Genomic DNA, 22,536 nt, shown 5'->3' with positions numbered 1-22,536 from the left:
GCACAGAGCCCTGAAATGGCTCTATCACTCCCCAGAAGGACACTGGATCAATGTTTCCTTGCCTAGTGCCCCCCTCAACCAATCAATGAGGGTGATACTGTTAACCTGTCAACCAGATGAGGAAACCAAAGCCGCAGAGGTAAGTGACCCCCTTCAGGTCACACAGCTAAAACAGGCAGGCCTTCCTTAAGTGTGCAGCACAGGTGCTGTGGTTTTCATAAAGTGACGGCAAAACCCTCCACCAGCGAAAACACTACAACCCACTTTATTGTGATACTCGCTTTATCCCAGTGGTTGGGAACCAAGTCTGCAGTACATCCAAGGTAGGCCTGGCCCTGTAGGACCAGGATTCATCCCCAGCGTAACTCCAGAGCATGAACACTTAACCCACTACACGATTCTGTTTATTATAGACGATGACAATGAGTCATTTTCCTGCCATTCATTCATTCATTCATTCATATATAAATATTTATTGACTCATACTAAGTTCCAGACTCTGTGCTTGGTTCGTTCAGGGCAGGCACTGTGTCTTGAGTCTCATTTATTCCACAATAAACGATTATGTGCTTAATAAATATATGTATGCTGTATGAATGACCACCTGGAAGGGAGGGTGTAGTTCATAGTACAAGAGTGTGCTCGACCCCTCTGAGGGTTTAAATTTTCCTCCATTGGGTGTGAGTATTTTACACCCAGGTTGGAAGCCCCACAGGTCCTCACTTTGCCATCAGTTGAAGGAGAAACATGGAGAATATTTGATGGTCTGTTGGTAAGTCATTCTCCAATTTGTCCCCTAACAAGTTCCTCAATTTATCTTCAACTGTATTCTTACTTCCTCCCTGCTTATCTTTTTTCCCTCCCTCTGCGTGCCTGTGTGTATGTGTGTGTGTGTATGTGTGTGTGTGTGTGTCCACCCCTCCCCCCTCAGTCCTGTTTCTGATGTCCTCAGGGCCTGCCCCCACCTCCTGTAAGAAGTCTTCCCAGATTCAGGTGTGGCACTTCCCAAAGTCCCCTCTGTTTCCGTTTCAGAATGGGTTCGGTGCGCCTGTGGTTCCCGTACTGGCTTATGAGCCACTAGAGGTCAGGAACCCTCCTGGTTCACAGCTCCCAGCACCAAACAGTACTTTGTATGAAGTAGGCTGCAGTAAATACGGAATTAGGTTAAAATTTGCCGGAGACATTTCTCAGGTGCTCATTATCCCTTCTCAAGGTGCTTTGACGGCCATGAGAAGTAACAGCACATTCCCTAATCTCAAAGGGTTTGAAAAAAGGAAGCTATTTTCAGAAAGAATGAGTGAGATGAAGGCCCCCGCCTAAGTGATGGCCAGAGGAGGATGAACATTGTTATTGTAAACTGACTCAAATATTTCTTGCCAGATTATAATACGAGCTACACATATTCTTTATGTTTTCATCCCACATTTAAAGCCTTACAGTTTTTTTTTTTCTTTTGGGTCATTTTCATTTCAATGCACTCTTTAAAAAAAACACCTGGTTGTGATACTTTGCTTGAGAGATCATGTTTGAAGACCTTGAGTTACCTTCTGACCATATTTCAGTCATGGCTTTAATCACGTCCTCAGCCATTTGAATTATTTAGCATCTTTTTGAGATTACATTTTTTATTCCTAATTATATGACAAAGATATATACCATGAAATATTTATTATGTAATTATGGTTAAAATGTGCAGTCTCTCCAAATGTGAGTAATAATGTTAAGTATTCTATATTTAATTAAAGGAGTCTGGTAGACTGGGCTAGGTAGGTTGCCTTGTTTAAGTTGAGAACTACACTTCCCAGCATCCCCTTGCCAGTATGGTTCCGGGTTAGAGTTGGCCCAAAGAGGAACATGAGCAGACTGGGACGACCATTACTGTCTGAGGTTTGTTGGCTGTCAGGTGAGGTGATGGATGGCAGGAGAGGTGTTTAATGGGTTCCTGCCTGTCTTTGCTGTCTTCAGATTTGCATTCAGCATCCCTTCCTGACTCTTGGCTCTGATGCCCAGCTGCAGTGTGGGGCCATCACCGGATGCTTGGCTGCCGGCCCACAGGACAGCAGCTTCAGAGGCTCTCCTCGGCTCCCCTGGGCAAGGTGTTTCGTTTGGTTTTATTTTTAGGTTTAAAATTTTTTTATTTTAAGAAAGTACAGAGCCATGAATCATTTTATTTCTACTGTGGTAGGTATAACATATCTTTGAAAATCTAGATAAGCTTACTGACAAGCTGAATCTTTTACATTAACTGTGTTTAATTTTCACATTGGTTTTTATGGCTTATATACAGTGTGTCTGTAAAGTCATGGTGCACTTTTGACCAGTCACAGAAAAGCAACAAGACGATAGAAATGTGAAATCTGCACCAAATAAAAGGAAAACTCTCCCACTTTCATACCTATTCGGTGCAGTTCGATGTGGGCTCACATACAGATTTTTTTAGGGCTCCTTAGGTAGCTATCCTTATAGCCTCTACAGACTCGTCACTGACCATCAGGCCTACCAGAACGGGGTTTCTCCACCAAACTGCCGGTTTCCTTCAACTGCTTATCCCACCGAGTACTGTTATGCCTATGTGGTGGTGCTTCGTTATTAACGCGCCGATATTCACGTTGCACTTTGGTCACGGATTTGAATTTAGCGAGCCACAGAACACACTGAACTTCCCTCTGTACTGTCCACATCTCGACTGGCATGGCCGTGGGCTGCTCTGCTGTATACACGGTGTTACATCATCATCTGCGCATGTGCACATGCTGCCACATCATCCTACAGAAACTGGGAGGGTTTTCCTTTTACTTGGTGCAGATTTCACATTTCTATCATCTTTTGTTGCTTTCCTGTGACCGGTCAAAAGTGCACCATGACTTTATGGACACACTGTATACTCACTGAACAATTTTTTAACCTCGTTGAAAATGACTGAAAGACAAAGGTCTTCAATATCAATGAAATAAGTAACTGGACATTAATAAGAATTAGAACACTTTAAGAAAGAACATGAGTGGCTGTTCATAAAGTGTCTGTCTATGCATCAGAGTTGACTAAGACAAGTCCTGGATAAGAAGACCATGTAAAGAAAATTCACCTATAATCTCATCTTTGAGATAGAACCCATGCAGTTTTGGTTCCTAGGCAGTCCTCACTTAATGCATTTTTATTTTAATCTTAGGTAAAAAAGGAAAAGATAGGATTACACCAAAAACATTTTTTAAAAGGCATCCGGAGCCTGACCAGGCGATGGCGCAGTAGATAGAGCGTCAGACTGGGATGCCGAGGACCCAGGTTTGAGACCCCAAGGTCGCCAGCTTGAGCGTGAGCTCATCTGGTTTGAGCAAAGTTCACCAGCTTGGACCCAAGGTCACTGGCTCGAGCAAAGGGTTACTCGGTCTGCTGTAGCCCCACGGTCAAGGCACATATGAGAAAGCAATCAATGAACAACTAAAGTGCCACAACAAAAAACTGATGATTGATGCTTCTCATCTCTCTCCGTTCCTATCTCTCTGTCCCTATCTATCCCTCTCTCTGACTCTCTGTCTCTGTTAAAAAAAATAATAATAATTTAAAAAAAAGGCATCTGGAGAAATACATGTCTTTTATTCCCTTTTCAAGTATTTTCTTACAACTCTGCTTCCTTGGAAGGAAATTCATGAGCTGTAATACTCGAGCAGGTTCTCATCTGTGGGTTTTAGGATTTTCTTATCCACCATATTCAACACCCCTCCAGGAGCAAGTCCAAAGAAAATCTGCCTCGGGTCCTTTCACGTACTGAGCATTTTGAAGAGTTCATTTTTAGTGGTATCAGGTAAAATATGACCTTACTTCCTGGCAAGTTGAAGTCTTGCTTCAGGAAATTTGGCAGGATCCGCCAGGTAATCATGATTCTTTGCATCAAGGTAATATGGACCAGGGCTTCAGGTAAAAGGATTCTTTTTGGAATGGGCTGTCCCCAGAAAGAATGGAACAGGTTTGCATAGGATTTCCAGACATCGTGGAACGTAGAAGGCAGTAGGAACCACGCTACCATTTTGTTCAATTGCAGCAATGGCTAGTTCTGAAGCCAACTGTACTTCAATATTAATTTTTGCCTTAAATTTGTCAGTACACTCTTCTACCAGCTGGACACCATAATCCCTTTTAAGTGCCTGAAATGGTCACACCTCTTTCATTTACAAGCTGGGTTAAGTCAATAGGTTGAGTGGGATCAACTCGACCCAAATCATTAAGATACTGAAGTCTGTTGAGACTCAAAGGCTGGTACCGTGTCTGAGACTACGCCTCCATTCTTTATTAAACCTATATTTAGGGATTTGGATGTAAATGAAGTCTAGCCTCCCTCGAAGCCCAGTTGGGGCCAAGTTCCCCTCTGCCATTCTTGATGGCTTCTGCCACAGTTTCTACCTCTTCTCCGATCTCTTTGGTTTTCTTTTCAGTTTCCTGGAGTCTGGATTTGGCTTTGAGTTGGCCAGACACACACAGGACAGGGTCCAGAGCAGTCCACAGCGCAGGCCCCACCACCATACATGGGACTGGTCATGACTTGCTTTGCAGTCTTTGGTGGCTTGGACACGACTGCCCTGATTTACTGTTTGGTGACTGCTGAGCCTCTAGCACCCCTCTGAATCTTCACACCCCTCTCCCAGCTCCTCATAACAGCTAGATATGGCTGGATTTCTATAAAAAAGCTCTATTCTGTGACCTTGTGGTATCTGCTCCCCTGACTGAACCCTGCTGGACACAGGAAGTCAGAATTAGAAGGAAATGTGTCTATTTTCTTTTTTTTTTAAAGATTAGTCTTTTTTTTTTTTTACAATTTATTTTTTACATTTTATTTATTCTTTTTTTTTTTTTTTAGAGAGAGGAGACACACAGAGAGAAAGAGATAGAAAGAACAGAGGGAGGAGCAGGAAGCATCAACTCCCATATGTGCCTTGACCAGGCAAACCTGGGGTTTCGAACCGGCAACCTCAGTTTTCCAGGTCGACGCTTTTACCCACTGTGCCACCACAGGTCAGGCTGAAGTCTATTTTCAAAAGGGCTTTTGCTTTTTAATACCATTTGCTTTTAAGGTTCTGTTAAGGACAAGTGTTTAGAGGTGGACAAAGGTGCTAAAACATTTTTGACTTGCTTCTGTGGTTTCTAGGACATAATGAGATGTCTTTTTCATATGAAGATAACCCTTCTGATCTGCTACCATTTGTGAAGGTGGTTTGTGCTTATCCAGACAAATTCAGATTTGCAAAAGCTCCTTAAAAAGAACTGATACTCATTATATGTTTATTTTTGTCCTTCCTCTCTTCCTCTCATATGACCCTTATAGTTTTAGAATGAGTAGTGAGGATTTTTTTTTTAATTATTGGTTCAAGTTTTAGCTAGATCAGGAATACAGCAAATTCATGCCTTGAGCTTCATTTGGGAACATGCCTTCATGCTGCTAAGCTTCCTGGCTATGAAAGGATTCCCGTTGTGGGTTGTGCTTTTCTAAAATTTTCATGCAACTACTCTGCAGTCCTCCCTCCCTCCCTTAACCCATTTATCCATCCATCCATTGTCATCTGTCCATCTCTGTACATCTCTATCCATATTCATCCATCCATCCATCCATCATCCATCCATCTCCATCCATCTTTATTCATCCATCTCCATCCATTCATCTATCCATTCTCATTCATCTATCTCCATCCATTCATCTCCATACATCTCTATCCATCCATCCATCATCATCTGTCCATCTCCATCCATCCATCATCATTCGTCCATCCATCCATCCATCCATCCATCTCCATCCATCCATCCATCTCCATCCATCCATCCATCTCCATCCATCTTTATCCATCCATCTCCATCCATTCATCTATCCATTCTCATTCATCTATCTCCATCCATTCATTTCCATCCATCTCTATCCATCCATCCATCATCATCTGTCCATCTTCATCCATCCATCTATCTATCATCATTCGTCCATCCATCCATCATCATCTGTCCATCTCCATCAATCCATCCACCCATTTATCCTCTCCACCCATCTCCATCCATTCATTCATCCATTCTCATTCATCCATCTCCATCCATCTCCATCCGTCCATCCATCCATCCATCCCCATGCACTCATCCCCGATTCATCCATTCATCCATTCATCCATCCATCTATCCATCTCTATTCATCCATGCATCCATCTCCATCCATCCATCTTCATCCATCCACCCCCATCCACCCCATTCACTCCATCCATTCCCATTCATCCCCATCCATCCATCCATCCATCCCCATCCATCCCCATCAATCCATCCATCCATCCCCATCCATTCATATTCATCCATCTATCCATCCATCTATCCATCTCCATCTATCCATCTACATACATCCATCTACATCCATCCATCCATCCATCCATCCATCCATCCACGTGCCTACCTTCTGATCCTAACTCTTCTGAATGACCTACTTTGGACATAGCCTTGGATTCAGGAGAGTGGACCCTGTATCAGACCTACCAGGTTGAAGGTAGGTGTTATAACTCACTAACTCACTAGCTACAGAATTTGAGGTTGTTATTTAATGTCTGAGCCTTGTGTCCTTGGGATTTATGTGGATCCACCCACCCATCCATCCATAGGCACTGGTGATAATAACCATGCCTATTTCATAGGGTAGTTGTAAAGAATTTAATGAAATATCAGGTATAAAGTGATTAGCACCAGTATGTGACATATGTATTATCAGTACACAATGTTAATTGCTGCTATTTTTTTCCAGGTTTTTTTTCTATTCATTGAGAGATAATTGACATGTAACTTGTCATTAATGAAAGATGACTTATATGTCAATCTTCATTTTTCAGGAGCTTGCAGTTTACTGGGGTGGGTCAGGCACATAAGCCAGCAAATGAGAGGATGGAGAGAAGAATTAGGTATATTTTTCTCTTAAGCCTAGAAATATTGGAGATGTAGGGGATGAACACTGTGGTACATATAAAATTTAAATATATTACATAATCATCATCATAATAATTGTTAAAATGGAAAAGCCTCCCAAATTATCACCTCCAATATATCTTCTACTCAATTACTCTTTCAGTTCAGGACAAGTCCACGCCTTGGGATAGTACCCAAAGTCACAGAATTAAGCACACACATGCCCCACACCCCTTGCCGGTACATTTAAAAGGGCTGGTGATGGATAGTTGATCCAAAGGCATTTGATTTTCTGGCTGGACCTAGGACAGTAAACTTGGATCAACTGGAATTCACATCAAGGGCACTAAAGAGACTCATCCAATTGGTGGTGGCCCCTGCAGCTGGAGAAACCACTTTGGGCCTGCCTTCAAGCAGGTGCGTGGACCGGGAGCAGAGGTGTGTACTGTGGAGCAGAGACAAGGGGCCCCTGAGAAATGGAGAGCTGCCTCCCACTGAGACAGGTGTTTATAGCTGTGCTATCAGGGCTGTGTCTGCTGTTGCCTTTTTTGCTAACTTGACTTCACTGGGGTATCTGGGATGCAGTTCCACGGTCTCATCTGTGGGCTTTTTTTTCTTTGTTCTGCAGTGTTGTTACAAGTCATTTGACTATTGAGCACCAGAAATATGTTATCACATTTAAAATCTGGGAGCTTCATTTTGGAGGTACAAACCCTATTCAACTGTCTTGTGAGTTTGTAAGGTGGTCCAGTCCTGTGCCATTAGCATTTAATGTGAGCCACAGTGCAAAAGGGGCGAGCTGGGGGCATGCTCTCCATGTTCTCCAACAGGGAGGGTTTGTCAATAACGGGAAACGCGCAAGTTCACACGAGAACAGCGTGTGACTGATAAGAGTCTTCCTTTCAGGGACTTCCATTTCCTGAGGTGTGTAGTAACTAGTTGGTAAGTAAAGCAAGGCTTGAACTTAAGTTTTTCAAGAGAGAAAACTGAAACTGTAGAAAAAAAGTCTTAGGATTTCAAGAAAATTTCAAACCAGACAGACTGTGAATCAAATCGTGACTTTGCAAGTGACTAGCTGTGAGATCCTGGGCAAGTTTGTTAGGTCCCAGGCTTCAAGTACCTCATTGGCAAAGATGGTTGTTAAGAGGGTTAAATAAAAATTTATACAAAATACCTAATGCAGTGCCTGACACACAGAACTCACTGCATGCTAATTAACTATATAATATTGATTTTAATATATTTTTATATATTCTTTCTGAAGGTGGTCTTTATTAGATTTGTGGTGGTGTTTATTGATTTTTATGGGGATGTGGTGGAGTGAGAAGTATCAATTCATAGCTGTTTCACTTTCGTTGTTCATTGATTGCTTGTCATATGTGCCTTGACTGAGCAAGCCCAAGGTTTCAAACTGGCAACCTCAGCGTTCCAGGTTGAGGCTTTATCCACCGCGCTACCACAGGGCAGGCTGAAGATGGTCTTTGACCAAGAAAGCAAAAATTAAACTCAAATTCCCAATTTTTTTTTAATGTTTTTCTTTTGTTCTATAGGAGTGTCATTCTGTTATATTGAACTCTCAGGGGACTCAATAAACCTAATATTATCTTTCTTATCTAAAGGAACTTTTATTTCTGACAGTGCATTTTATAAGCACACCCCCTCTTTCCCGTGCTATTCCCTAGTCTCTTTTAAAACATAAGTTGTATTGTAAACTCTGCACCACTGACGTGGGCACGGGAGCCCCCTCTGAGGACGCCAGCTGTCTGCCTAGTGTCAGCTCTCGGACCACAGTGAGCTGCTGCTGCGCATGCATGAGGGTGGCTATTGTCAAAAAGAACAGAAAATAAGCACTCTGGTGAAGATGTGGAAAGATTTGAACCCTTGTACAAGGCTAGTGAGAATGTAAAACAATGCCTTCTCATCCCTGGCTGGGTAGGTCAGTTGTTAGAGCATTGTCCTGATACACCAAGGTTGTGGGTTTGATCCCCGGTCAGGGCACATACAAGAATCAACCAACGAGTGCATAAAGAAGTGGAACAACAAATTGATGTTTCTCTCTCTCTCTGTCTCCCCCCTTCCTCTCTCTAAAATCAGTCAATCAAAAAATAAAATATGTAAACAAAATCGTACAGTCTCTGTGGAAAACAGTGTGGTGGTTCTTCACAAAATTAAATGTAGAACTACCATAGGATCCAGCAATGTGACTTCTGGATGTGCACACAAAGTAATGGGGAGCGGGAAGGTGAGGAGCTAGCTGTGCACCCACGTTCGTGACAGTGGTATTCAAAGTAGCGCGAAGGTGGAAGCAATCCTAATGTCCATCAACAGATGACTAGATGGATAAAATGTGGTGTATACATTCCATGGAATATTATTCAGTCTTGAAAAGGAAGGAGATTGTTACACCTGCTACAAGAAGGATGAAACTTGAAGACGTTATGCTAAGTGGAATAAGCCAGTCACAGAAAGACAGATATTGTATGATTCCACTTTATATGAGGTACCTCGAGTAGAATTTATAGAAACAGAAAGTAGACTGGTGACGGCCAGGGCCCTGGGGGGGGGAGGGTTGGGAAATGCTCTTTAACAGGGACCGGTTTCAGTTTGGGATGGCAAAGGATTTCTGGAAACGAATGATGGTGATGGTTGCACAACTCTGCAAACACATTGCCACTGAACATTTTACACACTCAAAACATGCACATCTTAGCAGAGTGCCCAGTAGTACTGAAAGAACACTGACTTGAAAAACATCCCTACTAGTGTGCACTGGACTGCAGATAGTGTCTGTGGCTATGACGAGGGGTTGGCTGATTTCACGCCTCCCTGCTTTCACCTAGGCCTACCCCAAAGCAAGCAAACTAAAGCTTCTAGAATGAATAGGAGAAAAAATAAGAGTATGAATTTTCGCTAGGCTTCCACTGGAAGGTTTCACAAAGTGGGTAGCCGTGTGGCCCGTCTGGCCTGGAGTTGGGGTGCTCTGCTGCTGTGGGGAGCGGAGGGGCTCACATTGCCCACGTGTGCTGACACCAGTCTCAGGCAAGGCACTGTGAGCCTGGTTTCTTGTATGGGCCTAGGGTAGTTGTGTTACGTTTATGTTCACCTTGCAAAACAAATCAGGTAGCTGCCTTTATTTTTCTAGTCTCTGAAACCATTTAAAACAAGAATTACGTTCCTTGAAGGTTTAGCAAAAGCTGCTGAAAAAATGATCTGGGCCTCGTAGGCTTTGAGTGTAGGGGCTTTGGGAGGCTTGTTTAGCAATTCCATCTCATTCATTCAGGTTTTCCATTTCATTGCGTTGATTTTGGTAATTTTGACATATATATATATATATATATACACATTTAAATATTCATTTTATGTAAGTTTTTAATTTTGTAGTTCATAGTATTATGATTTAAACAATATTTACTATTTATTTTTCCGAATATTGATTATTAGTGACCTTTATCGATCAGTCCTACTCTTTGGTTCTCTTTCTTCTCGGTGGACCACAAAACTCACTAATTCTCAGACTCTCATTTTAAAATAAATATATATAAACTATATATTTTCTTTGAAGTACATTCTTCCCGATATCGCACCAGTTTTTTTTTTTTTTTTTTTTTTTATTTTTCTGAAGCTGGAAATGGGGAGAGACAGTCAGACAGACTCCCACATGCGCCCGACTGGGATCCACCCGGCACGCCCACCAGGGGCGACGCTCTGCCCACCAGGGGGCGATGCTCTGCCCCTCCGGGGCGTCGCTCTGCTGCTACCAGAGCCACTCTAGCGCCTGGGGCAGAGGCCAAGGAGCCATCCCCAGCACCCGGGCCATCTTTGCTCCAATGGAGCCTTGGCTGCAGGAGGGGAAGAGAGAGACAGAGAGGAAGGAGGGGGGTGGGTGGAGAAGCAAATGGGCGCTTCTCCTGTGTGCCCTGGCCGGGAATTGAACCCGGGTCCGCCGCATGCCAGGCCGACGCTCTACCGCTGAGCCAACCCGCCAGGGCCTCGCACCAGTTTTGATCTGTTATTTTCTAGCTGTTTTGTTCCATGTACTTTATAAGTTCCACTGAGGCTCCTCTTTGCCCACGAATTATTGAGATGGACATTTAAAATTCCAAACATGTGGGCAGCTCTTTAATTGTTGTTGTATAACTTGATGACGGTGTAGTCAGAGTGATCTGATTGATATCAATTTCTGTGACTCAAGCTTTCCTTTGTGGCACAGATTGTTTTTATAAGTGACTCCTGTGTCTGCAAAGGCTGTTCTCTGTCAGGTGCAGAGTTCAGTTTTTATGTGAATCAGATTGTTAATTCTGTTGTTTAACTGTTATATTTTTATTAAATCTTGAACTACATTATCAATTTTCTGATCTGTTAAGCTTTCCCTCTAGGTTGATTTTCCAGTTTTTGCTTGTAATTCTGTGTGCTTTATGTAATTTCTTGCCTTGTGTATTTTTATATATTTTATGAGTGATATTTTGAGCCTAGGTTACTAGGTATATACAAGTTTATGATGATTATATCTTCTAAGTGGATTTTTAAAAATTATGACTCTTTTTTTGGTCTCTGTGTATTGGTCAGTGTTCTCTAGAGAAACTACAAACAAGATAGGGGTGTGTGTGTGTGTCTGTGACACACACACATATCCCTACACACACTGACACACACTTGTATTTACACTCGTTCTAAGGAATTGGCTCATGCAATTATGGAGGCTTGGTGAGTCCAAAATCTGACAGGGGAAGCTGGTAGGCTGGAGGCTCGGGAAATTGGGTTTTAATCCAAAGGTGGCCCATGGCAAACCAGAAAGAGCCCATGCTGCATGTGAAATTGGAGGCGGTCTGTGTCAGGATTCTCTCTTGCTTGGAGGTGGTCAGCCTGTTGTTCTATGCAGGCCTTCACCTGACTGGGGGAGGCCTATCCACATTATGGAGCTCGCCCTGCTTTACCCAAAGTCCACCAATTGAAATGTCCATGTCATTCAAAAACACTCACAGGAATGTTCAGAACAATGTCTGACCACGTATCTGGACACCCTGGGCCTGTCCCTGTTGACACATAAAGTTAGCTAACCATCACATGTGAAAACCATCCTCACTTTAGCCTTCACATTCCGTAGCTACACTGTGGTCTGTCTAGGTGTGGGTTTATATTTATAGATCCCTCCGCAGTACTCAAAATGTAGCATGGATCTTCAGTTGTGGAAGACGGTCAGCCTTTCTGCTTCTGAATAGTGCTCGCCCAGCATTCACTCCACGCCCAGAATTCACTCCTCGCTCTGGCTCTGGTGCTCCGCTGGATGAATGTTGAGTCTTAGCATTTTTCCTCCGTGTTTCTTGGTTGCACGTTCATATTTTAGCTTTGTTTTCCCTCCGTGCTGTCTTCTGAGTGGGTTCCTCAGCACTCTCTTCCAGTTGACTTGCTCTCTATATCTAGTCTAGAATTTATTCTACCCTGTTTCTTTTCATTTCTACAATTTATATTTTTCCCTATTTCCCTCTTGCTTTATATTTGCCTATTTTTGATACATAATTTCTTGAATTGCTTGAAGTGAATTTATGCTTTTGTTTACTTCTTTGAACACTTTAAACATAAATAAAGCCTTTAGTCGATGGAGCTGCAAAGTTAATCTCATTGGAGTTAATACCCATTTCAATTTAATTTTTGACAGCTGATCTGTAATTTTGTTTTTTAGACCGATTTCCCCAGCCCCAGCTTTATAGAGGTATAACTGGCAAATAAAATTGTGAGGTATTCACACCGTACCATGTGATCATGGGATGTACATACACTTTGTGACAGGGTTTCCCCATCAAGTCCTGAGTGGAGGTTGTAATTTTGGCTCTTTGTTGTTGCTGTTGATCTCTCTCTCTCTATTCTTAACTTCTTCCTATCTAGCCGTTCCCTTTATTCAGCAGAAATGAAACTTCCTGCTGTTGCTTCCTGCTTCCAGCCCTAGGGATCAGCTATTCAAGTCCAAAGTAATGCAGCTTTCTTGATTTAGAGTCTGAATCCTTTTTTGTTCATTTGTTTCCTCTTGTAATTGAGCTGCCATTGTTGTGTTTGGAGCAGAGCGGTTATCAAAACGTGAGCTCATTGTGTTGTCTTGACTCACTGGCTCATGTGACTTAAACATTTTTGCTTTGCTGTTGGCATAAGACAGACGATCTGACAGAAAACAATTAGAAAAATAGAAGTGGTGGTTCAAATATTCAGTCTCCTGGTATCGCCTACCTTGAGAAAATTAATTCTGGTTGATGGAAGGACCCAAGGGTTGTGTTTGTGAACCTTAGCCAGATGGATCCTCTCAGAATTTGTCCTACCACCACCACCGCTATGATCAGCAGGTCTGCTGGGAGTGTCCCTTGTCTTGGCTGCTGGTGGCAGGCTTACTTTGTCCAAACCAGTTCCTATTTCGGTGGGAAGTAGAAGTTGCGCCATCTTGATTTTCCTCAGTGGAGAGGGCAGCGTGAAAGCACTCTGGAGAGCGTTCTGGGGTGCTGTACCAGGCAGTGGTGTTAGTCTCCGTGCCCCTTGGTAGTGCTCACTGGAGAACACAACCTGGTGTGGCCCCGGGACAGGGTTTCGGAAGCAGGTGGATCTGTGTTCCGACTGGGCTCAGCCTTGTTAGTTGTGTGAACTTAGGGGTAAATCTGCTAACCTGACTCCTCTTCCTTAAAGGAGATAAGCAGTGGCTGTCACTTTAATCCATTCCCTTGGGGTAGAAGGCCAACTTCTTCGTGTCCTCTCATATAGAAGCTTCACTAGCGGCAGCAAGTTTCCGTGGGGAGTTCAGCGAGGGGCCTTTAAAAGCCCAGGGCACTCTGCCCTTTGTCCCCCGACCCCAGGAGGAGTAAGGGGAGCATAGAGCACTATCTCTGTGAAGCTGTCCTCTTCCCCAGGAAACTGACTGTCTTTCAGTGGTTTTTGATTTCTTGGGAGCAGGGCCCTAGAACTTGAAGTGGCTCAGAGGCACATGTGCACGGGGCCAGGTCCAGCCCAGAACCCTAATTCCTTGCCCACCATCGCCAACCTTCTCAAGGGCAGGCGCTTGTGCTGAGCAGACCTCACCATCGCTCACCTCGCCGGCCCCGGAAGGCACGCATTAGGACTGTGGGGCCTCCGCCAGGAGAGGGTTCCGACACGGTGGGGTAGGTAGGAGCCTCGGGCCTGCCCTGCTGAGACGCAGCCATCTCCATGTGCGAGTCTGACCTGGACCTCAGGCCACCCAAGCAGGAGGCTCTGTGGGGCCTCCGCGAGGAGAGGGTTCCGACACGGTGGGGTAGGTAGGAGCCTCGGGCCTGCCCTGCTGAGACGCAGCCATCTCCATGTGCGAGTCTGACCTGGACCTCAGGCCACCCAAGCAGGAGGCTCTGTGGCCTCGGGCTGGTTTGGAGTGGCGTTGCAGTGGACAAAAAGTCCACAGCAAAGGGCACTCTGTTGCTCTGGCCGCACTGTCCCGAGGGAGGGCTGTCCTCACTGGAAGGTGGGGTGGCTACTGATGGGGCTCAGGGCGGGGGCCTCAAAGATGATCCTGTGGTCCCTTCCCTGCCTCAAGTTTCTTCTTAAAGCGACCTCTTTAGTTCCCTCTTTGGCCATTTGCTGAGATTCTGACCAATGCTAACTCCTTTCTGAATTTTACTTGTTTTAAAGCCAAGAACCTCATGTGGAACAGCCAGGGTCAGTGTCCCTTCTGGTTTCCTGTGTGAATAAAGGTCATTGCTACAGCAAGGTGGGGAGGTTAGATCAAATGCGCTGCTTTGAGGCTGAATCTTGACAAATATTAGAAGGGAAGGGGAAAGGGGGGAGGGGACCCCAATCCTGGAGGCTTTGGAGCAGCTAGAAAAATCACCACATTAAGCCACAATAAACACCAATCTGCAGGTATGTTATAATTTTATTTTTCTAAGAGAACATCGAATGGCTGTAACTGCTTTTGTATTGGAACAGAGAAGCCGTACCCAGAGCCGAACATATTTCATCTGTTATCCCTGATACACACTCACAAGCACATCGCAGTCCTGAGGAAGTACAATTAAAAAGGGGGGGTAATCCTCTTTTCGAGTCCTTAAGTTTAATTTTCATGATTACGGTAGATTATGAGTCATTCTGAGTCTCGGTCTCCAGGAGAGACAGCGCCTTCCCTCCGGTTCCTTTCAACAGTTGTTTATGGCGGGTTCAGCTTCTTTCTGCCTCTTTATTTTTAAAGCAAGGCAGACAAGGCCTAAAATTATTCCATTAAAGAGGGGCAATTTTTGTAATGGGACTTAGAGTGCTTTGCAGAAGTGCAGGCAAGTTTCTTCAATATCCTGAGCATTATTCGCTCATTTAGTTAAATGATGTTTCTAATTCCCCGGTAATTACATGTAATGAGGCACTTTTTCTCATCTTGATGAGACTTTAGCCTAATATGAGATGGCGTATTTTTTTCTTTCTTTCTTTCTTTCTTTTTTTTTTTTTCATGGGGATAATTACCCCTTCCCAGGAAAAGCAGGGTTTGTTGTGCAGAATATAGCAAATTATTTTATTTCCTGCCAGTAAATTATAAAATTAAGTTTCAGTGGCGCATTAGCACCATTTTAGAAAAAGCTCGAGACTATTTTTCCCTTTTTCTTTTCTTTTCTTTTTCTTTTTTAAAATTCATGTACTGCTGTCCTCTGGAACTGTAGAGGCTATTATTCACAGAATAGATGTTTTTCTGCCAAGTCCTAGTATTCAGATGTATTGAAGCAGCAACATAGGTTTAATTTTCCTGGCTGATAGCCAGCGTAGCATGTTCTTGTGAGCGTCTTTGTGTGGGTAATTATCATCACAAAGTTAAGTAATATGTCTCTTTTCTCTGTGCTCCCGCACTCCTCCTTTGGATGTCAGATTACCTTTCTTTTTGTTCAATGCTTCAATTAGATGCAAAGCAACGAAACTGGAATCACACAAAGGTGGTGACACCGACTATTAAAAGGCAAGAAATTCAGAGTTAATACAGACATTCGACTTAGCTCTTCCTGTTGTTTCAAAGCAAATTTGAAGAGAGAAAAATAGGAGAGCGTTATTAATTAGGGATAATGTCAAGTTGAACTTTGTTTTCCTGGATTCAGTGATTTTTTTTTCAATTTTAAGGCTAGTGCATGTGTGTACACATGTGCGTGTGTGCCTGTATGTCTGTACATGCACATGTGTGTGTGTGTGTGTGTGTGTGTGTGTGTGTGTGTGTGTATGCTTCTGCTTTTCTGGGTTTTGTTTCTGAAGAAGAAACATTTCTTAGGGATGGAAAGGGAGAGAGAGAGAGCCTGGGATTGGGAGGTGGGGGCTTGAACTTCAGGGTGGGCTCCGCCTTCCCCTACCCGGCTGTGTACTTTGGGCAAACAACCGCTTTGAGTCTCGGCCTCTCCTCTGGAAAATGCACGGGTTCCAGGAGACAGTCTCCAAAGTCTTTCAAAACTTGAAAGGTCTTCAAATCAATTAATAAAGGTCATGAGCTGGGTCATTCTAAAGCAGCCTAGACTGGGGTTTGTGGCTATACCTATGTGTTGTGTGGCTGTCCCTCTGCTCCACTGCCATACTGCAGTTGCCATTCCGCAGTAATAATGCTGCTTCTCATGGGCCCGAGTGCCCCCACTTCTGGCTTGCCAGAGCCTGGGCTGGTATCTGTTTTTGTTTTTGTTTAAGTGAGAGGTGGGGAGATAGAAAGACAGACTGCGCATGTACCCTGACCAGATCCACCTGGCAATCCTTGTCTATGGCCAATGCTTGGACCAGCTGAGCTATCCTCAGCACCTGAGGCCAATGCTCAGACCAATCAAGCTACTGGTTGCAAGAGGGAAAGAGGGAGAGAAGGGGGAGAGGGAGAGGTGGAATTCCCCCCTTGGGGTCAGTGGATCTTGACATACTTTTTATTTTTTAATTTAATTTTTTATTTTTCTGGACTTATCGAGATATAATTGACATAAGTTTAAGGTGTACATTATGTTGATTTAATACATTTATATATTGTGAAATGATACCACTGTAGTATTAGCTAACACCTTCATCACATCACATAATTTCCCTTTCTTTTTTTGTGGTGAGAACATTTCAGATCTAGTCTTTCAGCAACTTTTAAGTAAGTGTATGATGCACTATTGTTAACAATGATCACATGCTGTGCATTGGATCCCCCAAACTTACCCATCTTATAACTGGGAGTCTGTGCCCTTTGCTACCATTCTACCATTCTACTCTGTTTGGCTTTTTTAGATTCTACACATAAGTGAGATCATACAGTATTTGTCTTTCTCTGCCTGACTTATGTTACTGCGCACAATGCCCTCAAGTTCCATCCATGTTGTTGCAAATGGCAAGATTTCTTTCTTTCTCATGGTGCAATAATATGCCATTGTGTGTGTGTGTGTTACATATATATACACATACACACATTATGTGTGTGTTTTTTATGTGTGTACATGTGTCTTTATCCATTCATCAGCTGACTTACACGTAGGTTGTCTTCATATCTTGGCCATTGTGAATAATGCTGCACTAACATGGGAGTGCATATATCTCCTCAAGATTCTGATTTCGCTTGACCAGGCGGTGGCGCAGTGGACAGAGCATGGGACTGGGATGTGGAGGACCCAGGTTCGAGACCCCGAGGTCGCCAGCTTGAGCGTGGGCTCATCTGCCTTGAGCAAAAAGCTCACCATCTTGGACCCAAGGTCGCTGGCTCGAGCAAGGGGTTATTCGGTCTGCTGAAGGCCCACGGTCAAGGCACATATGAGAAAGCAATCAATGAACAACTAAGGTGTCGCAACGAAAAGCTGATGATTGATGCTTCTCATCTCTCTCCATTCCTGTTTGTCTGTCCCCATCTGTTCCTCTCTCTGACTCTCTCTCTGTCTCTGTAAAAAAAAAAAAAGATCCCGATTTCATTTTCTTTGGACATACACCCAGAAGTGGGATTGCTAGATCATACGATAGTTCTGTTGTTCATTTCTTAAGAAACCCCCACGCTGTTTCCCAGAGTGGCTGCACCAGTTACATTCCCACCAGCAGTGCACACCGTTCCCTTCTCCCCACATCCTCACCAGCCTTTGTTACCTCTTGTCTTTTTTTTTTTTTAGATTTTTATTTATTCATTTTGGAGAGAAGAGACAGAGAGAGAGAAGGGGGGAGGAGCAGGAACAGGAAGCATCAACTCCCACATGTGCCTTAACGAGGCAAGCCTAGTGTTTCGAACCCGCGACCTCAGCATTCCAGGTCTATGCTTTACCGACTGCGCCACCACAGGTCAGGCACCTCTTATCTTTTTGATGACAGCTATCCTTACAGGTGTGAAGTGATGTCTCATTGTGGCTTTGATTTGCACTTTCCTTATTCATAATGATGTTGAGTATCTTTTCATGTACTTATTGGCTATTTGTATTGACAGTTTTCTTTTTCTAACTGATCATTAAATACTAACAATGTAGAATGCCTTTGGCCCACACGGCACCAGCCACACCCCGGGTTTCCTGTCTGCCTGGCCAGGCCTGAGCACTCCCAGGGAGGAAGCCAGCCCCCAGTCCTGCCTGGCATCAGCGCCCAGTTCTTTGCTGCTGCCGTGCATGCGGGAACCTCTGGGGTGTTTGCGGGACATCTTGCAGGAGGTGAGGTCGCAGGGCAGGCTCTAGGCTTGGCGGCCCTTCTTCCTTCTTGACCTCATGGAGCCTCAGTGTTTACCTGTGAAAAACGGAACTAAATTGGTGTGAGTGAGCATCTGCTGGAGCCAAGAACCCGTGACTTAACTCTGCCATGGGCTGCAGACAGTTTTCATTGCTGTAATTTTGATTTTACTTTGGTGTGTGGACGACCCCAGGCTTTGAAATGGACACATGGAGACGGAAGCCACATTGTTACCCTCTTGTAAGTGGAGGCTTTATCGAAGGAGACAGAATTTTTTCTCTATAAGAATAAAAACTGGTCGCAGGAGCCCGTGTGGTACTGAATGTAAGAAATGGAGCATCTGGCCAGTGGCGACGAGGATGCTCCTAGCCGATTCCGCCAGCCTGGCTTGGGTTCCTGTTCACGGCAGAGGCCACTGAGTCTGCTTGCTGATGCCTCCATCACGGTTCAGGGGGCCCTCCTGGCTCAGGGCGGGGCCGGGGAAGCAGGGAAACGGGCAGAGGGCTGGAAAGTTCCTCTTAGCGTAGGAATCAGCACAGATTTGAATATTTAGTCCTAAGGGTTATAAATAATGTGAGTTTTCATTGACGGGTAAGCAGTGCTACATTTAGTACAATAATTAGTTATTTGATTACTTTTGTTTTAGCCTGAAGTAGAGGACAATTGACAAATGTGAATACCCTGGAGACTGATGAGGCGCAGTAAACTAACTTTATTTATTACAAAATGCAATTTTATTAATATGAATTGACAGTAATTAATTTGCTAGTGTTGATGTTAATAATTGCATGTAATTTATGAAATATTCATGCTAGAGAAGAATAAAATAATGCATAGGTTCTCTGGCTTATTTGTTAAAAACTATTTCAACAAAAACTTTTTTTTTAAATTTTTATTTATTTATTTTTTACAGAGACAGAGAGTAAGTCAGAGAGAGGGATAGACAGGAATGGAGAGATGAGAAGCATCAATCATTAGTTTTTCATTGCGCATTGCAGCACCTTAGTTGTTCATTGATTGCCTTCTCAATTGTGCCTTGACTGCGGGCCTTCAGCAGACCGAGTAACCCCTTGCTGGGGCCAGCGATCTTGGGTTCAAGCTGGTGGGCTTTTTTGCTCAAACCAGATGAGCCCGCGCTCAAGCTGGCGAGCTCGGGGTCTCGAACCTGGGTCCTCTGCTTCCCAGTCTGATGCTCTATTCACTGCGCCACCGCCTGGTCAGGCAACAAAACTTTTTAATTCACTGTTTTCATTGGTACAGTGGTTTGAAATCTCACAAAATATTTTAATTGCATTGTGCTTTACATTTCTTATTTTAGCAATTCTTGACTTCTAGGTGTTTCCGGGGATACTGTGCCTATACTTTAAGAGTGTGAAACCCTTTGAAATTGAATAGGAGAATGCATTTTTTACAAGCCTCTCCCAAAAGATGAAGCACTGCTGTGTTGTCTGACTTAATCTTTGTGAAAATTCCAAAGGAGTTATTTTATTCCCATTTCACAGATAAGGAAACCAAGGCTAGGAGAGAAGTCTCGGCTCTAAGTTGCATGTGAATTGAAGTGTCAGCAGCAAGACTTCACCCTGACTCCTTCGTTTCCTGAGTCCAGGACCCGCAGAGTGAAATCTAATTTTGTTTTTATTCTAAGTTGGGTTTTTTTTTTTTTCTGAATGAAAGTACGGACTGTTTCCCCCTCCTAATTCAGTTTGGACCTCTTCTTCCTAGAAAAGGATTGTAATTACACAGAATCACAATTGAATTGAGCTAATGTGATCAGCGACATGGGGCCGGAGTCTGTGACCGGGCTCTGTTGAGGCCTCTGGTCGGTGTCTCACTTCGGGGGACCCCTCCCCATGCAGGAGGCTGCAGGCTGAGGGCCGGAGGGCCGCGGTGTGTAGGGACAGGAGAGGCAGCCACGTGGTGCTGGAACATGCCCCCAGAGGTTCCGGCATCGTCCCTGACCCCCAGGGCTGACTTCGTGGGCGCGTGACCTGTTCCCACTCTCAGAAGGGCCCCAAGTTGGGTGTCAGGCTCCTAGTACCATCAACTTGACATTCTTAATAACTTTTGAACAAGGGACCCCATGTTCGCACTTTGCACTGGCCTCGAAAATTACGTCGCTGGTTCTTTGCTCCCTCTGGCCCGCTGGGCTGAGTGATTTTCCCTCTCCGGGCCTCAGCTATTCATCTGTGAAATGGGGCAGATGTTTTCCTCCACACGTGTTCTTGAGGGTAAAGGACAGCCTGCCCATGAGGGACTTGGAAGTCCAGAAGCCCAAGGCCAAGGCTGGGGTTTGAACTGGAGACTGTCTTCGCCCAGCGTCAGGTCTTTCCAGCTTCCCTGGCCTGACCCAGAGCCAGTGCTCCTTCCAGAAGGAGGCGGCAGGGAGGTCAAGGCCCATCCAGTGCCCCTTCTGACCCCACTGAGCCCGCGCCCCGGGTCGGAGCCATCGGTCAGTTAAAAACCCCACAACAACCTAAGTCCATGGATAGTTCAGGGTGTGTTTGCCCCACATTCTTGGCTGTGGGGGGCCCAGAGGTCAGCTCTGGAGCCAGACTGGCATGGGAGAGTTGAGGGTTCAGGAAGCCACCACATGGTGGTGTCACCCCTCAGCTCTGTGCTCTTTCTGAGAAGGAGAGAGAAAGAAAAATGCTCTCCGCACCGAGTGTCCGATTCTTATATCGTCTTCCAGCTGTGACCTGGGACGCATTTTCCTCTCTGATCTCAGTCTTTTTTTTTGTTTGTAAAATGATGCTAATCACTGAAGTTACCTCTTGGCGCCGTGGGGGGTGTAGACAAGGACTGTCAGCACAGTGCTTGGCCTGTGGGAAGCACTCAGGAGGGGTTACTTATCTCTGTCTTCCCGTTACTATGAATAAAATATCTGTGGCTAACAACTCTCAGCTCCCTCTGACGGGTACAGAAAGGGTTAACTTGAGGGCAGAGGATTGCTCTAGGGCCAGCGGCCCTCCTGGCTCCCCCTCCCCCATTTTCTCTCTTTATTCTCCATGAGTAGGAGAGAGAGGGTGACTTGTCATCTCTACTGCTACCCACACGCCCCGCAAAGCTGGGGGAGATTTCAGGAGGGAGCTGGGCTGAACCTGGATTTTTACCCCTCGGCAGAACTGTGTGCACTGGGATGGTGACTCAGTGTCTACCCGGAGTCCCAAGGAGGCAAGCTCCTCGCGGAGACGGACACTTTAATTACTGAGGACTGCATTCTGCACCTTACCTGTGCCCGCTCAGTGCAGGCGGCCCACGGCTGGTTCCCATGGACATCTCCTGAGTAAACAGTGAGATGCCACCTTGAAAGGAAAGGACTTTCTAAATATATACAGAGTACTTTTTCCTTTTTCTTTTTCCCCATCCATTTTTTTTTGTATTTTTCTGAAGTGAGAAGTTGGGGGAAGGCAGTCAGACAGACTCCCGCATGCGCCTGACCGGGATCCACCTGGCATGCCCACCAGGGGCCAATGCTCTGCCCATCTGGGGCCTTGCTCCGTTGTAACCAGAGCCATTCTAGCACCTGAGGCAGAAGCCATGGAGCTGTCCTCAGCGCCCGGGCAAAGTTTGTATCAATGGAGCCTCGGCTGCGGGAGGGGAAGAGAGAGATAGAGAAGAAGGAGAGGGGGAAGGGTGGAGAAGCAGATGAGCTCTTCTCCTGTGTGCCCTGGCCAGGAATCGAACCTAGGACTTCTACACGCTGGGCTGATGCTCTACCACTGAGCCAACTGGCCAGGGCCTCCCCCCCCCATTCTTAAACTGTGTAATTCACAGTGTTAAGTATATCCACAATGTTGTACAACCATCACTGTTATCTGGCTCCAGAATTATTATTATTATTATTATTATTATTATTATTATTATTTTTTTTTTTTTTATGTGCCTTGACCACGGGCCTTCAGCAGACCAAGTAATCCCTTGCTTTAGCCAGCGACGTTGGGCTCAAGCTGGTGAGCTTTTTGCTCAAACCAGATGAGCCCTTGCTCAAGCTGGCGACCT

The 22,536-nt window shown here is 44.7% G+C and overlaps 1 long non-coding RNA gene and 1 pseudogene across 1 annotated transcript in view; both read right to left on the bottom strand.

Moving 5' to 3' along the window:
* LOC136384968 (uncharacterized) overlaps nucleotides 1-22,536 on the bottom strand; it is a 215,005-nt gene that overhangs the window by 168,192 nt on the left and 24,277 nt on the right. The gene's annotated exons all lie outside the window — the stretch shown is intronic.
* Nucleotides 3,645-4,534, bottom strand: LOC136384972 (large ribosomal subunit protein uL15m pseudogene; annotated as a pseudogene).

The sequence above is a fragment of the Saccopteryx leptura genome, chromosome 13, assembly GCF_036850995.1.
Source record: "Saccopteryx leptura isolate mSacLep1 chromosome 13, mSacLep1_pri_phased_curated, whole genome shotgun sequence".
In the NCBI taxonomy this organism is placed as follows: domain Eukaryota; kingdom Metazoa; phylum Chordata; class Mammalia; order Chiroptera; family Emballonuridae; genus Saccopteryx; species Saccopteryx leptura.
Note: the sequence above shows the minus strand (reverse complement) of the source record. Positions and strands in the feature narration are given on the sequence as shown.